General features: G+C 45.4%; 1 protein-coding gene across 3 annotated transcripts in view; it reads right to left on the reverse strand.

Moving 5' to 3' along the window:
- Positions 1-15,511, reverse strand: part of HMG20A (high mobility group 20A) — a 339,050-nt gene that overhangs the window by 290,580 nt on the left and 32,959 nt on the right. For all 3 annotated transcript variants that reach the window (XM_069624573.1, XM_069624572.1, XM_069624571.1), the window contains exon 2: positions 3,497-3,602. The gene's annotated coding sequence lies outside the window, so the exon portion shown is untranslated. The remainder of the gene's footprint in view (positions 1-3,496; positions 3,603-15,511) is intronic.

Genomic DNA, 15,511 nt, shown 5'->3' on the forward strand with positions numbered 1-15,511 from the left:
ATGAGAGAGGCTAAGCAAACCTGCTCCAAAATAGAGATGGTATTTGGCAGCTACTCATACAGCAGCATCTAAAAGGAACAGATATCACTAGCCTCTGGTACCTACTGATGATCAAGGTTCACTACATTACCAAACGACGGGGCACACATTTAACTTGAACCTAAATAAAGAAAATAGGCTACAGAAAGAGATGTTTTCTCAGCAGCTATGACTTTCTTCTATACCACAAAAAGCCCTTCCTATACATTTAACCCAACACCAGACATGTATACTTTTTAGGTCTTCCTTTTTCTACTATTATTCAACCTCAACTATGCATAAGAGTCGCTATTCAATCATAATAGCACAAGTAGGATTTCAGCTACATTTTCTGTTTTCAGTACATGACTAAAAATATAGGCAAAAATGGCACTGTGAGCAAGATTGGATAATCACGTCTTTGAGTCTCTCATATTCCTAAATCGAATACCTGATCTAAGTGGGGAGGGAAGAGAAGTGGGGCATACAGTGTTAAAGGGATTTGCCCAGGTTTACACAGTTTTGCTCAAGTGGGATGTCAGGATGAGCGCACAGATTTTATATTTATTTTGCATTTATAAAGCGCTCACACAGCCCCGGGTCATTGAGGCGCTGTTACAGGAAAATTTTCCTTAGTTGCATATTTATAACACGCTTAATACACTGAGGTTTTTAAGCGTGGACCAGGGGATCGAACCTGTGTTGCTTTGTGTCGTCTTGTTTCCAAGGCGAGCACGTTGCCACTGAGCTATCCTCTCGGGACAAAGGGCCACTGAGCTATCCTCCCTATAGTTCCAAAGGGGCACTTAAGCCAACTAAATCATTCATTCATATTTTGGACTGGCCAACAATAATCACATTGCGATTTACCAACCCCAGCATGACTTTGTATAGTTCCATTATAAAATGATGTCATCAGAAGCTCCAATTACAAGATAAGCCGCAAAACGCAAGTGTAAGAGAATCAAGTTGCCTAGTTTTCAAAAACACTGTATTGACATGTATTTCAAACCTCAGAGATGTATTGCCTTGTAAGTATTCTAAATTAAGTTTCCTATTAGGCAGAACAATGTATTGCTGTAATTTGTGTGTAAAAAAAAAATTATTTGCAACCACAGAGGCAAACTTCTAATTTACTTGCTTGCAAACCTATAGCGTGACAAGCATTTGTCAAACAGAAATGCTATTTCAATGATGGGCCTTATGTTGAGAAAAGCCAAGTGATGTCTACCTGGACATTGTCAAGTTTAGAATTCTACCGTTTCGCAAAATTTGCTTTCAACAAACTGTATTCCTCTTTGGAGCCTTACAATGATAAGTAGGGCCTGTTCTCACCCCTTCTAAAATATCTTCTTCACGTCCATTCTTTCTCCCCTTCATTTTAATTTCATTGATTTCTCCGTCACCTTGATTCCTTTCTTTCTCCTCGCTTTCATTCTTTCTGCATAATTTATTTTTCTTTGCATGCTCTTCCTCAGCCCCGTTCATTCCTTCCACCCTGCCTGGTACTTAAGAGTGTGCTGTCCAGTGGACAAAAATGTAAACCCAACAGTAATGTGATTGTTTATTAGGTGTTTTTTTTTTCAGAGCAAGTGTGCATTCTGTGTTTCTGGATCGGTGGCTTTTTCAACGAAGAAATCACTTCCATGCCACAAGTACTGTGCGATATAACTAAATCATCATTGTGATTGGAGTCTTTTATAGACCGATTTACGTTGCAAGCTGGTGCAATGTTTGATCCATTTTTTGCAGAGACCAGTACAGAAAAGCTCATGTTGTAACATCCCACCGCGCAACCCCACAGAAACAGATTCAGATTCTAGCATCTTCCCTTTGTCCTTTACAACAAAAAAAATCACCCTGCTTCCCTACATCTGTGCGATTTGGTGGTTTCCCATCACCTGTTTACATGTGCCAGTGACCATAACACAAGCCCATAAACAAGTAAAAAGCTTAAACATGGCTATTCTCTGGCACCACGTGAGCGTTTGCTTTGGAAAATTGCAAGGTGTGTGTGTTGGGGTGAAGAGCGGGAGGTAGAACTTGGGGAGGGCTATTCTGTGCAAACACAGAAATCACCTTTACCCATCTGCATCCTTTCAGATGGATAGTAATGTAAATACTGTTGCCTTTGCTATTCTACATACACTTACACTTTGTGACAGACCAGGTTAGGTACCACCATGCTGGCTGGTCAGCAGAACTGGGTCCAAGTCTGGAGGTGTTTCTGGGGCACATAGAGGGGTTCAGATACAAATTGTGATGAAACGCCCGATTCAAGCCTTGGATGCGTCTAGGTCTGTACTTACTCTGCAGCCTAACCAGGCAAGACAGGGAGAGATCCATGAAAGCTTGTATCTTAGCCCTGGAAGGTCAGGTAAGAAAGCTCTGCATGTGCATGTGCTTTTCAGCAGCCCGCACAGCGCCCTCCTTTGTACCCTTAGTTGTCACTAATGTGAACACTAAATGTTACATAAACAGAAGGAATTGGGCCAACTCCTTAATCCTGATCATTCCTAGGAGCCAGCAGAGAGCACAAACTAGCTTTTAAGCACTACTAGGCAGAGTTTAATGCTGAAGTCTCAGGATTGAGGAAATTAATACTAGAGACCACACTACCTTTGGAACTTTCAGCAGCACAACTGAATTAGGAAGCCGGATTCATCTCAGATTATGCGAGAAGCGCTTAAGAAAAGGTACATTGTTTGGATGGTCACCATTTATGAACATAAATCATACAGTAGATAGTACATTATTTAAAATATAGCAGGAGATTCAGGTCCCACCTCACAGATAAATCGGTGCATGGTTATTTATTCACAAATTACTGGTCCATACTATTGGGGATTACTGTGCAATACACACCTTGTAAATATAGAAACCTACTGTGTATTTCAGTTCATACCAATTCGTCATCATCAGTAAAAACATATGCTAATGTATGTGTTTGAAGTTGCTTTTAGTGTGGAACAAGAATAATTACTTATATATGGACATGACAAGAGCAAAGCCCTGACTAGGAGTCTCAGCACTGAAATTGTCAATGAATCATGTCAAGTCTAAGTGACTAGACAAAGCACGGCCCTTGCGAATACGTGGGCCAGTATCAGCAAAAGATGTTAGCACAATTTTAAGAGCCAAAATACAGGTTGATAAAAGCTATGAATTCTGAGTGGTGTGCATCTTTATCTTGCTGTTTATGGGAACACCCATTACACTAGTGATAACAGAAGCGGCGAATGTATTACCATCGTATCAAAATTTAAAAGATATACACAGAGGCCAAAAGAGTGCTAGTTACAAAGCACATCACTAAGAAGCTCTTTTTTCATGCACTGTTTAAAAGACATTTAACTAAACACACTAGCCCACATACGAAGGGGTCTGCTCTCCTGAAAACCATTTCTTGAGCTTGCGCAATTTAGCTGATCTTGAACGCAGACAGATTTGACATTTTGGCTGAGTCTACAGCACCCACCTTTGCCTCTGTAGTACAGATTGAGCCTTCTTTTGCGGGCCACGCACTCTCCTATTTCTGAGGACAGACTGTGGGGCAGCACAGGGGAGCTGTTCATGTACTCCAGCTAAAAGAACAAGAGAAATGAAACATTCAAAAAGAGAGGTACTAATACATTCTTTAGGTATCCGGTTTAAAGCAAGGTAAAGAATTTAGCAACAATGTATGAAGTAAATATGCGTATACACAGCAAAGATCCGCACAAACATCACCACAACCATAGCATCGCCCAAAACCCTTACGAACAGTATAAAAAAATACTTTAAAATACTGGACGGCAGTGGAGCAGCCTGTGGTGAAGACACCATTGGAGTCCCCACCATGGGTGACTGGGGAATTCTGGAGAGCAGGGTAAGTCAGCAGTTGTATAATGCCACCTCTGGAGGGGGTGTATGTGTGATGCATAGAGCTCCCCCACACTTCTCTCGGGCATCCTTTTATAGCCCAGACAGTAAACACTTAAGAGGCTAGTCCACAATATGCATCACCAGCACATGTACTTCATGAGGAGTGGAGAAAAGTTCCCAATGTTAACACAGTTTAGGGGAAATAAGATATAAGGAAGAAAACCCTGCAGGAATCCACCTCAAGAAGGGTTTACAATCATTGTCCTATAAGCAGAATCTACAGAGTTAGCGTTAGGATCCACTCGTAAATCCACAGATAAAATGATTGCACGTAGGGGTGCGTTGAGACCGAAGTGGATTGCTGAAATGAGCCCAACAAGAATCGGCCAGCTGCAGGGAAAGGGACAGAGAAAGGGTCGGGCACAGCGAGCAGGAAATGCTCAACCGTTGGACAAACTTGCTGCTAGCTGCAGTGAAGGAAGGCCTGGATGCCATTACAAGTATGCCTGACCCGAAGATGGTGGTTAAGGTGTTTGAGCAAAGATGGGAGATTAGCCAAAATCCAATCAGAAAGGAAGAAACAACAACACCAGAATCACAACCCAGTGATACACACATCGAGTGGAGGTGTACCCAAACAGAGAATACCAACTACAGAATGCTAGATTAACTGGGGAACTGATTTACAAATTGTCATGATCATTGGAAAAAATGAGTGTCTAGTCAGTTCTGTGGTGGTTGCGACCGCATTCAAAAGTGGTAGTGTTACAGCAGTGGGGGAAGGTATAAGCAAAAAAGTCAAGCAGGCCATGTTATAGCAAGACTGAATAACAGGAGGGTACTGCGACAAGTGAGCCACATTGCAGAGAGGGCAAGCTAGAAGGAAAGGCGGTGTACAGGATGGAAACCCGGACCCAAATGCGGACAGCAGTCCGGGCTAGAGGAGAAGGAGGAATAGATTAGCCTACTGGAGTTTGCAATACCCTTGGCTGGGCTGCTCCAATTACTGCAGCCTGACAAATATCCAGGTTGGAGGGGATGGGGGAGAAATTCAACCCAGAAGAACTCCTAGGGCAAGAGAGGAGGGGGTTGGCGGAATACAGGTCTTGCCTGGTAGCAGTACACCATGGCTAAAGCGTCTTAAAATCATCTCCCAACACCAAGTCAAGAAGTGTGCTGGGCCACTTAAAACTCAGATTGTGGTTTTTAAAACGCATTTTCCTTGGTCTGGATGCCCAAGAATTATGTGAACCAGAATAGCAGCGGGACAATGGACTCAGGACATTAGCAGGCCACACATCCCAGCGAGTTGCATAACTGTTGTATCCAACCCATGACAAGCATTTCTGTTTTATTTGGTTTCAGCTACACGAATCCAGGTTTTGCCGTAAACTGGCTGCAACAACTACATGTTTTTCATAGGTTGCAAATTTGTAAGGCTGAATGAAATGAGTGCATCCATTTTTTTTTTATTAAAGAGTTAAGCATTCCTATCGTGGATCCCTCAGCACAGATAATAAAAAGAAGAAGTCACATGTATATCACCTATGAAAAGAAAGCCCAGCCAAAACAATGAGAAGCAGTAAAGTAGCAAGCATGCAGGGGGGGGTTACAGAACGAGCCTAGGGATAAGGCACAAAAAGAATGCAATGGTAAAATATCCCCATTTAAAAAGTGGGCAGAAACACAATGGAGCAGTGAAATGTCGGCATGAAAGTTCGTAATTAGCAAATGTTTTTTTGTCCAGTGATTGTCCAGAAGCCATTGGCAGAGGACTGTATCATTTTAAAGCAATATTTAGGCTCATGATCTTGGTCAACAATGCTTTCTATGTGCTCCCTAAATTAGCCGTGCCTGTAACAGAGGAAATCTTCCCATGGCAAGTATTCCCCATATATAAAGAAATGATATGGTGGGTGGGGGTAGAGCCATGCTTTAAATGTATTCCCATCTCATCCTCTAATAAAGGCATTTCACTTTTCTCTACTGCAGGAAGAGGGAGAACAACTCAATTATGATTCAGGAAGGTCAGGATTCTCTGATCAACATGTTGAGTCGCAAAACCGGAGGAAGGAGGGCCAAGGATTATTACTCTGACCTGCACCCTCACGCGCCACAACCTTCCACAATGCAAATTAAGTATCCTGCCTCCTCTCAGCAGGCAGCTTTCTGACAAACCATTTATATTGTGCAAGAGCTATATTTTGAGCTCACGCAGAGGGTGAACATTCTCTTATTTCGGGCATAAGGTGTGGAGCAACACTTGTGATCCCAGCTACAGCTCGTTGCCAGAGGCTGATGAGCGGAGATGTATAAAATCAGTCCCGTATTCCCAGAGTATAGCAGGAGAAAGGACATAACTGGAGAGGAGAACAGTCTTTAGATGGACAGGGGCATCTTCCCGGAAGTTGGATAAATTGACAATATTTCCCCGTGAGTGACAAGCATAATAAGATCCTGTCATTGACAGCAGCGCGCCTGGTGCAGCTAATCAGATGCCAATTCGCGCCTGCTTATAGCCTAGATGAGCTTGGCTAGTTTGACCTCAACAACTACCAGGAGTTACCTTTAACTCCCCAGGCCAACTGGTGCCATACAAACACACCAATGAAAAATAAACACTGGGTTTGGGAATACCACCAACGGGCCATTAGGACACATCTAAAAGATAAAGTATGATTGTAAAGCACTCGCTATGTCAATGTGCAATAAATGCCCTCATAAAAATAAGAAGACTGTCATATAAAATAAACAAAGGATAATAGTTTCCCTCTGACATGGAGGTGAGATTTGCAATTCGCTAGGTAATAACTCCTTGTCCCAGGAGGAAGCTCCTCCTTACTGGATGATTTTAGGAGCTGCTTTTGACTCCTGCTCAACAAATCCTTATTTTGATCCCTACACACCTTGTAAACCGATGTTTGCAACCACCGGTTCTACAGTGGTTTTGGAATAACCCGAGTGAACCCTCTCGATTTGATGTGCTGGGAAGGGCTGATGGGAGTTGGTTTTTCAAACATTTGGAGGGCCAAAGATTGCAGACCCCAGCAGGTACAGTGGGAATGGCATGTGGTGGGAGGGGCAAGTGGTTCCTTTCAAAGCAACAGAGAGATCCACAAAGATTTTCGTCGCAGTAAAGGTTTCCTTGTTCGATATCAACGAGTTCATTATCAAGGTCCAGTTAATGTTCATATCGCAGTAGTACGTTTTTTAGCCAACCAGGAGTATAGGAATGGAGATAAACAGTGTTCCTACCGCAAAGGCGCATGCTTGAGAAACCCAAGCTGGTTACATGAGAAATGTGGTACGAAATATTTATCAAGAGACAACCAGTATAAAGTGTGTAGTTGGGAGGGGCTGGAGCTGTGTGAAGGAAATTACCTGAGCAAACAGGTTTTACAGAACACATGCAAACATTATAGCTTGAGAGAGCAGGTGAAACCTATGTTAAATCATCTCTGAAATAAGTCTATTGATTTTAAGTGCTGGAAACAATTCTATGATTAGGTCATTTTAGGATGATATATCTAGCAAGGGAATTCTTATTTTTGTAACACAATTTATAAGCTTGTCACAATTACCGATTACATACAACCGCATTACTAATGTTACATACTGGCTTTTAGATTCTCCCCCATCACAGCATACATTAATGACAATTGACCCAGCAAATACTACTAGCCACTCCCACGTGCTCTATTCCAAGGGAAGTTCATGTACGGCCTCTTCGCGCATTGGGTAAGCCAGAATTCAGCCCAGATATCCCTTGACCTAGACATTTCTGGCTGCAGAGAGAAACATTTCATCACAGTCATTGGCCAATGTTACCTCCCTTAGCCACTCCTCCCCCCGACGGTGCTGTTCGACCCCTTCATTTCTTCGAAATACTTTGCCAACAGACACCCTAAATTTAAAAATGTCCTCTGCCGTTCTGGCCTCCCCCCCACAATCTGAATATGCGGCCCTTAGATGTCACTGTCACTGGTGCCTCCACTATGTCTGCCAACTTGTCACAGACTGGTGTCCAGTACCCAGTGACCCAAGAACAGTCCCATAGCATAGGCGTATACCCTGCTTCTTCAAGCCCACATCGCCAACAAAGCCCATCATTTTCCAGGTAAATCTTCTTGAGCTTGATGGTGTGTAATGCAGTTGGTTTAGTAGTTTAACATGTATAAGCTTGAATCTAGTATGTCATTGATAGCTGGCGTGTGAGGGTGCACATCTTGTGACATTCTTCATCCTCAATCTCTATTCCGGTATGTTTGGCCCATTTCTCTCTAATTATGACTGTTATCCGGGCATATCATTTTATATAGGGTTGCCAGTATGTGTCCGCATCCATACGAGTTTGAAATGTATGCTACACGTACATTCTCTGCCGGTTCCAAGAGGTAGGATTGCCATGTCTTTGAAAACGCGGCCCGTTGACTATAATAATAATGCATTATTTCCGTGGGTGTGTAGCTCTGTTACCTTTTCCAGCTCTGCAATGTTAATAACTGACCCAATCTTGTGATAGCCCAGTGTGCCGCAAAGTGCCCTAATCGTTTCATCCGAATTAGGGGGTATTAGAGGGTATGCCCGAGTGGCAGCCATTTGTAATAGGGGTTCGGTACATGTATCTTCTGGGATATTTTCCACCACGCCATTAGTATTGTCTTTACTGGGTCGTATCGCTGCCCTGAGGTGGTTCATCACTCGTTCCAAAACAGTAAGAGGCAAAACGAGCATGTGCTGCCATCCAGTAGATCTGAAATTTCGGCCCCATGAAGCCAGCCATATGATAGGGTTTTGCAATGTCTTCCCGATGGCAATATTTGGCCACGTGGAAACGCCATTAAGGTGCACTGTACAGATGCTTCCCATAAATCCGGTCAAGAAACGCAGCCCATTCTGTGGGTTGAATGGTAGTGGAAGCCAGAAAATTGAACTGCATCATCCCCTATCCATTCTACACAGAACCCACACAGGGACGGGCACTACACATACTGATTTAATAGCCCATTTAAAACGTCAAACATTAACCCCTAACATGGTCGGATTACCGCCTACTACTTTAATGTGCATGATATTCGCACCTTTAACACAATAATTATAGGGGCAAAAAAAAAAAAGTTAGATAAAGCTGCGAAAATGTGCACTACACATAAGCCACTTGAGGATGATCATTCAGTCTTTGCGAGTAACAAATGGTGTGATGTGTGCATGTGGAGAAATGCAATGTGGTGAGTGAATTCATGCCTGGCTAGTGAGAAGTGGCATTCAGGCAATGGGGCGAGTGAATTTATGCCTGGCTAGTAAGAAGTGGCATTCAGGCAATGGGGCGAGTGAATTTATGCCTGGCTAGTAAGAAGTGGCATTCAGGCAATGGGGCGAGTGAATGTATGCCTGGCTAGTGAGAAGTGGCATTCAGGCAATGGGGCGAGTGAATTTATGCCTGGCTAGTGAGAAGTGGCATTCAGGCAATGGGGCGAGTGAATTTATGCCTGGCTAGTGAGAAGTGGCATTCAGGCAATGGGGCGAGTGAATTTATGCCTGGCTAGTGAGAAGTGGCATTCAGGCAATGGGGCGAGTGAATGTATGCCTGGCTAGTGAGACGTGGCATTCAGGCAATGGGGCGAGTGAATGTATGCCTTGCTAGTGAAAAGTGGCATTCACTCTATGGAGCGAGTGAATTTATGTCTGGCTAGTGAAAAGTGGCATTCAGGCAATGAGGTGAGTGAATTTATGTCTGGCTAGTGAGAAGTGGCATTCACTCTATGGGGTGAGTGAATTTATGTCTGGCTAGTGAGAAGTTGCATTCACTCTATGGGGTGAGTGAATTTATGTCTGGCTAGTGAGAAGTAGCATTCAGACTATGGGGTGAGGGAATTTATGCCTGGCTAGTGAGAAGTGGCATTCAGGCAATGAGGCGAGTGAATGTATGCCTGGCTAGTGAGAAATGGCATTCAGGCAATGGGGCGAGTGAATTTATGCCTGGCTTGTGAAAAGTGGCATTCACTCTATGGGGTGAGTGAATTTATGCCTGGCTTGTGAAAAGTGGCATTCAGGCAATGGGGCGAGCAAATGTGTGCCTGGCTAGTGAGAAGTGGCATTCAGACTATAGGGCGAGTGCATTTATGCCTGGCTTGTGAGAAGTGGCATTCAGACTATGGGGTGAGTGATTTTATGCCTGGCTAGTGAGGAGTGGCATTCAGGCTATGGGGCGAGTGAATGTATGCTTGGCTAGTGGGAAGTGGCATTCGGACTATGGGGCGAGTGATTTTATGCCTGGCTAGTGAGGAGTGGCATTCAGGCAATGGGGTGAGTGAATTTATGCCTGGCTAGTGAGAAGTGCCATTCAGGCAATGGGGTGAGTGAATTTATGCCTGGCTAGTGAGAAGTGCCGTTCAGGCAATGGGGCAAGTGAATGTATGCCTGGCTAGTGAGAAGTGCCATTCAGGCAATGGGGCGAGTGAATGTATGCCTGGCTAGTGAGAAGTGGCATTCAGGCAATGGGGTAAGTGAATTAATGCCTGGCTAGTAGTTTGTGGAAAAGTGGAGCTGCGGCTATGAGGCGAGTGAATTTATGCCTGCCTACTAACTTGCAACTTGAAAGACAATGCAAGGAAAACGTGAGGAAACCTTTAACCTTGCAAGGGAAATACAAAGGGCCTAATTCACAGAAGCTTTTTATAATGGAAAACCCCCATTGGAAAACGCTCTGTGAAGTATCCACATGACCGCATATGAAAATGTCGGTGTCCATCAGACTATAGAAAGGAAGCAACACATTCTATCAAAATCGAATTGCCACAGCAAAGTTCATACCCGTGAATTTGTCAAAAAATATTGTGAAATCAGTAACAATTACCAAATAATTACCCTCTCCCACCCCCCAGAGCATCACCCAATAGCCTTAACCTGCTCTGAGAAAGTGACAAAAATGCAGGACAATTATTAAACGCAAAACAGATCCATTCTCGCATGTAAGACAAACAAGACCACCACCACACAACTCATCACGTTTCATTTTACACCCACAGATAATCTATTTTAAAAAAAATATATATCAAACAAAGGCACCGACACCTCCTTGGTACCCTTGTCTTGCGGATGTAATCAAAGATTCAAGCACTATATTGACCCACCCTCTAACAGAATTATGTAACGGATCACAAACGGATGTTCAGCCTACGTTAAAATCAGCCACAATCACAACACTTCTAAATAAACGCAAACACGCATTTCCAACAACGTATCACTTTCACAACCAAGATCATAGAGAAAATAAGATTCACTGAGCCAATGAAATACATCAAAGACAATAAAAAACAAACACTTCTGCCGGCAGGCGGAATAACCAGCGGCCACCCCAAGGCCACTATAAGGCCAGCTGCCCTGTTTGCCCACCTTAGTGCACCCATCCGGGGAGCAGACAGGAGCCCCCACACTCATCTGTGGAACGGGCAGGATCCCCCACCAGACACCGAGGCCCAGCCAGGAGCCAGCTGCCCCACTGTGCCGTGGGACTTCACATGTGCCAATCCAGAGAGGAAACCACCGGAATCCTCACCCCGCGCCCCTCCTGGGCTCTACCCTGCACTTTGTAGTGCTTTTTATACCTATTTGACCTGCCTTGGGCCCACGATCCGCATGCTCCAACATTTCTGCAAAACAAAGTGTCGGGCGCGATGCGGGCTGGAAACGAGGCTCTGCCTCGGGCTCGTTGCTAGGCAACGCGTGTTTGTTGTCTACTTGAACAAACACTTCCGCCGGCAGGCGGAATAGCCGGCGGCCACCCCAAGGCCACTATAAGGCCAGCTGCCCCGTTTGCCCCTGTTCGCCGCTGATGGACGAGAGGCGCTAACACCGCGAGTGGACATCTGTATCCTTTTCTCCCAATTACGAACGCCGGCCCGCCCACTTAGGCTGCCCAACAAGGCAGCCCCGTCCTGAGCCTGTCAGGAGTCGTCCGGGTCCAGGGCCAAGAACTCTGCCCAACTACTGCCAAGTACCACCATGGACCCAGTGATGCCTTCCTATTTAACCTGTGGTAAGCCCTCACTCCGCTAACCTCTCTAATGACTTCCATCTATTGCCAATGTGTTTATGCTCACGCACGTGACATTTTTATCTTATACTCATTATACCACTAAGGAATCTCGGTTACACTAGAGTATCCCCGCTTGCTACTGTAATTTTGTTGTGCCTTGTGGTCGCTTAGAGGCCACTCCTGCCACTATTGATTGCGCCCTATGGTCGCTCCTAGACCACATTGTAATTTTGTTGTGCCTTATGGTTGCTTAGAGGCCACTCCTGCCACTATTGATTGCGCCCTATGGTCGCTCCTAGGCCACATTGTAATTTTGTTGTGCCTTATGGTCGCCTAGAGACCACATTGCAATTTTGTTGTGCCTTATGGTCGCTTAGAGGCCACTCCTGCCACTATGATTGCACCCTATAGTCGCTCCTAGACCACATTGGAATTTTATTGTGCCTTATGGTCACTCATCTGCACTCTTGACTGTGCCTCCTGCTGCTCGGAAGCTACATTGACATCTCCTAAGTGATGCTTTTAGCCCACTCTGAACCTATCTGTTCCTGCCTACCTTCGGCTAGGGCCACCCAACCCAACCTGACTGTGCCCTCCTCTACCCACAGCCCCTCCCAGCATACAATCATGCCCATAGATTCCTGCAAGCTCGCCGCTGCCACCACCACGCTGCTCACCCTCCTTGAAACACATCAATCCGTCCCATCGCACCCACGCCACTTAGCTCACTCCCCAATCCCACGCAACCTGCTGCCCCGGATACCTCACAAACTCACTCACCTCGCACAGACGCACCCTGCGTCACAATAATGTATAGACTGGAAAGACTTAGAGCTCGCACACAGACCACAAAATTCAGCACACAACCCCCCCCCACAGAATACAGAAACTATAGATTGAGCTCCCGCACCATTTCCAAACACATCCCTGAAACTACTGGACAAAGCCGCACACTGCCAAATCCAACACTTTCTGGAAACCCACTCCATCCTCGGGACGAGGCAATCGGGCTTCCGGAAAGGACATGGCACAGAAACAGCCCTGGTAGATCTGAAGAGCCAGATCACCCAAATCATGGACAAAGGCAAGCCGGCTCTTCTGCTTCTTCTAGATCTCTCAGCCGCGTTTGATCTGGTTGATCACAAGATTCTCACTTCCCACCTCACGCACTCAGCTAACTTCTCCAAAGAAGCAGCCGCCTGGATCACTTCCTTCCTCGAAGGTAGGGCCATGATAGTCTTCTCGGGCATCGCCAACGCCACTCCCACGACAATCCACTGCGGGGTCCCACAAGGTTCCTGCACTGCACCTACACTCTATAACTTGTTCACCAAGCCACTCTTTGACAAACTTGACTCATACGGCATCACCTACACGAACTACGCGGACGACACACAAGTACTTCTACCCCTCTCAGGTTCATACAACGAAGACGCAAAGGCACTCCACACTATCTACTCCATCATCAAGGCATGGATGGCAATTAATGGCCTCTGCCTCAATGGTGACAAGACTGAAATCTTGATACTAGGTCAACAGAACACCTTAGACAAACTGGACAAACTGTACACTAACTTCTCAATTGACAACTCCATCATCCCCGTGTCCACAGCCGTCAAGACACTGGGAGTATACCTTGACTCTTCGCTATCAATGACTAGACAAGTCAGCGCAATCACTTCCGCATCCGCACACACCACCAAACTTATAAACGCCATCAAGCCCTACCTCTCTAAACCTAACTGCCTCTCCATAGCGAGGACAACCATTGGAGCCAAATTGGACTACTGCAATGCTCTCCTAGCAGGCACATCAGCCAAAAACATAAATAGACTACAAATCACACAGAACAACGCTCTCCGGGCCGCTCTTAGTATCCCAAGAAGAGAGCATATCACCCAGGCCAGGGTCTCAGCCCAATGGCTCCCAGTCAAAGAACGGATCACCCTCAAAATCCTCACCCTCACTCACAAATGCCTCTCCTTCTCCGCCCCGTCCTATCTTTCAGATACCATCCTCAAACCTTCCTCCACACGTCCCACTAGGACGCAATACGCCAACCTACTCTGCACCCCACGCATCAAAAAAGCCAAAGCCGGAGGTCTAGGTTTTCCCTACATTGCAGCACAGACATGGAACGCTCTCCCTTCAGACATCCGAACGGAAAACTCACTTCCCATCTTTCGCAGGAAACTGAAAACCTCGTTCCTTGCAAAATAATTAGCAAACTCTCAGGAAGCCATGTAAATATACTGCCTTGCTATTGTATATATTTCCTCTGTAACTTATGTACTGCTTGTAACTACGGTTTCCTTTGCAACTAAGATGTCTGTAACAAGCGCCACGATGCTTCTGGGCTGATGTGCGCTCAACAAATTTGAATAAATAAATAAATCCCTCGCATTGGACAGCCACTCTCCCACAAACAACCACCCACTAACCAAACCACACCCCACCCCACCCCACAATATCACCACACATAACATATCAGACGCGTCCACCACCCACACCTCCACAAACAAACCACACACACCTCACATCAAAGGTGCCCTCCTCAATGTCCGCTCCCTCACAGCTCATGCATCCGATATTCATGACCTCATAACCACAATAACATTGACCTACTAGCCATCACAGAAACATGGTTACATGAAGCATCAGGCCCCGCCGTTGCACTTGCACTACCACCTGGCTTCACCATACTCAGACAAGACAGACCAGAACGAATAGGAGGCGGAGTAGCCCTCATCTACAAGAAGAACCTCCAGCTCCAACTTGTCAGTCAGTCCTCGACCAACATCTCTGACCAATCAGCCAAACTCACACTGTCACCCAACAGCACCATCAACATTCACCTACTATACCGCCCCCGAGGCCTCACCCCATACTCTCAGGAAAACATCATCCACATCCTCTGCAATAATATCAAAAGCTCCACCAAAACCCTTCTACTAGGAGACCTTAATCTGGGATTCAATGATGCTAAAGACAAATCTGCAGTCACCCTCACCAAGGAACTTAGTGACCTAGGCTTCACCCAAAAAGTAGAAAGTCCTACTCACGCCAAAGGCCACATTCTAGACTGGATCGTAGACCATAATTGCTTCTACACTATCACCTCTAACTCCTCACTGCCATGGACCGATCACAACTGTATCAAATTCTCTATTCCTATCACCAAAAACCACAAAACTCTGACCCCTGCTGTCGCTGCACAAGTCAGAAGTTCAAAAAAACTCAACGAGGATAACCTGCGCCCCTACCTCAACACCCCCGAACTAGCACCCCATTCGCTAATGACCCCAATATTCTAGCAGACATTTACAAAGATGTCATCACTAAAGCCATCAATGAAATAGCACCACTCGAATGGAAAAAAGAAAAATCACTACACACCAACTCCTGGTTCACTGAAGAACTGCACTCAATGCGCTCCCACAAAAGAGCAGCACTAAAAAATTGGCAATCCAACCCCTGCAGCAGTACCAGAAACAAATTCAACCTAATCTCCCACCAATACAAAACAGCTATCACTGCTGCCAAGGCTAACGCCTTCAACACACGAATCTCTAATGCCAAATCACACTCTGA

The sequence above is a fragment of the Ambystoma mexicanum genome, chromosome 11 (genome assembly GCF_040938575.1).
Source record: "Ambystoma mexicanum isolate Mex_15411 chromosome 11, UKY_AmexF1_1, whole genome shotgun sequence".
NCBI lineage: Eukaryota > Metazoa > Chordata > Amphibia > Caudata > Ambystomatidae > Ambystoma > Ambystoma mexicanum.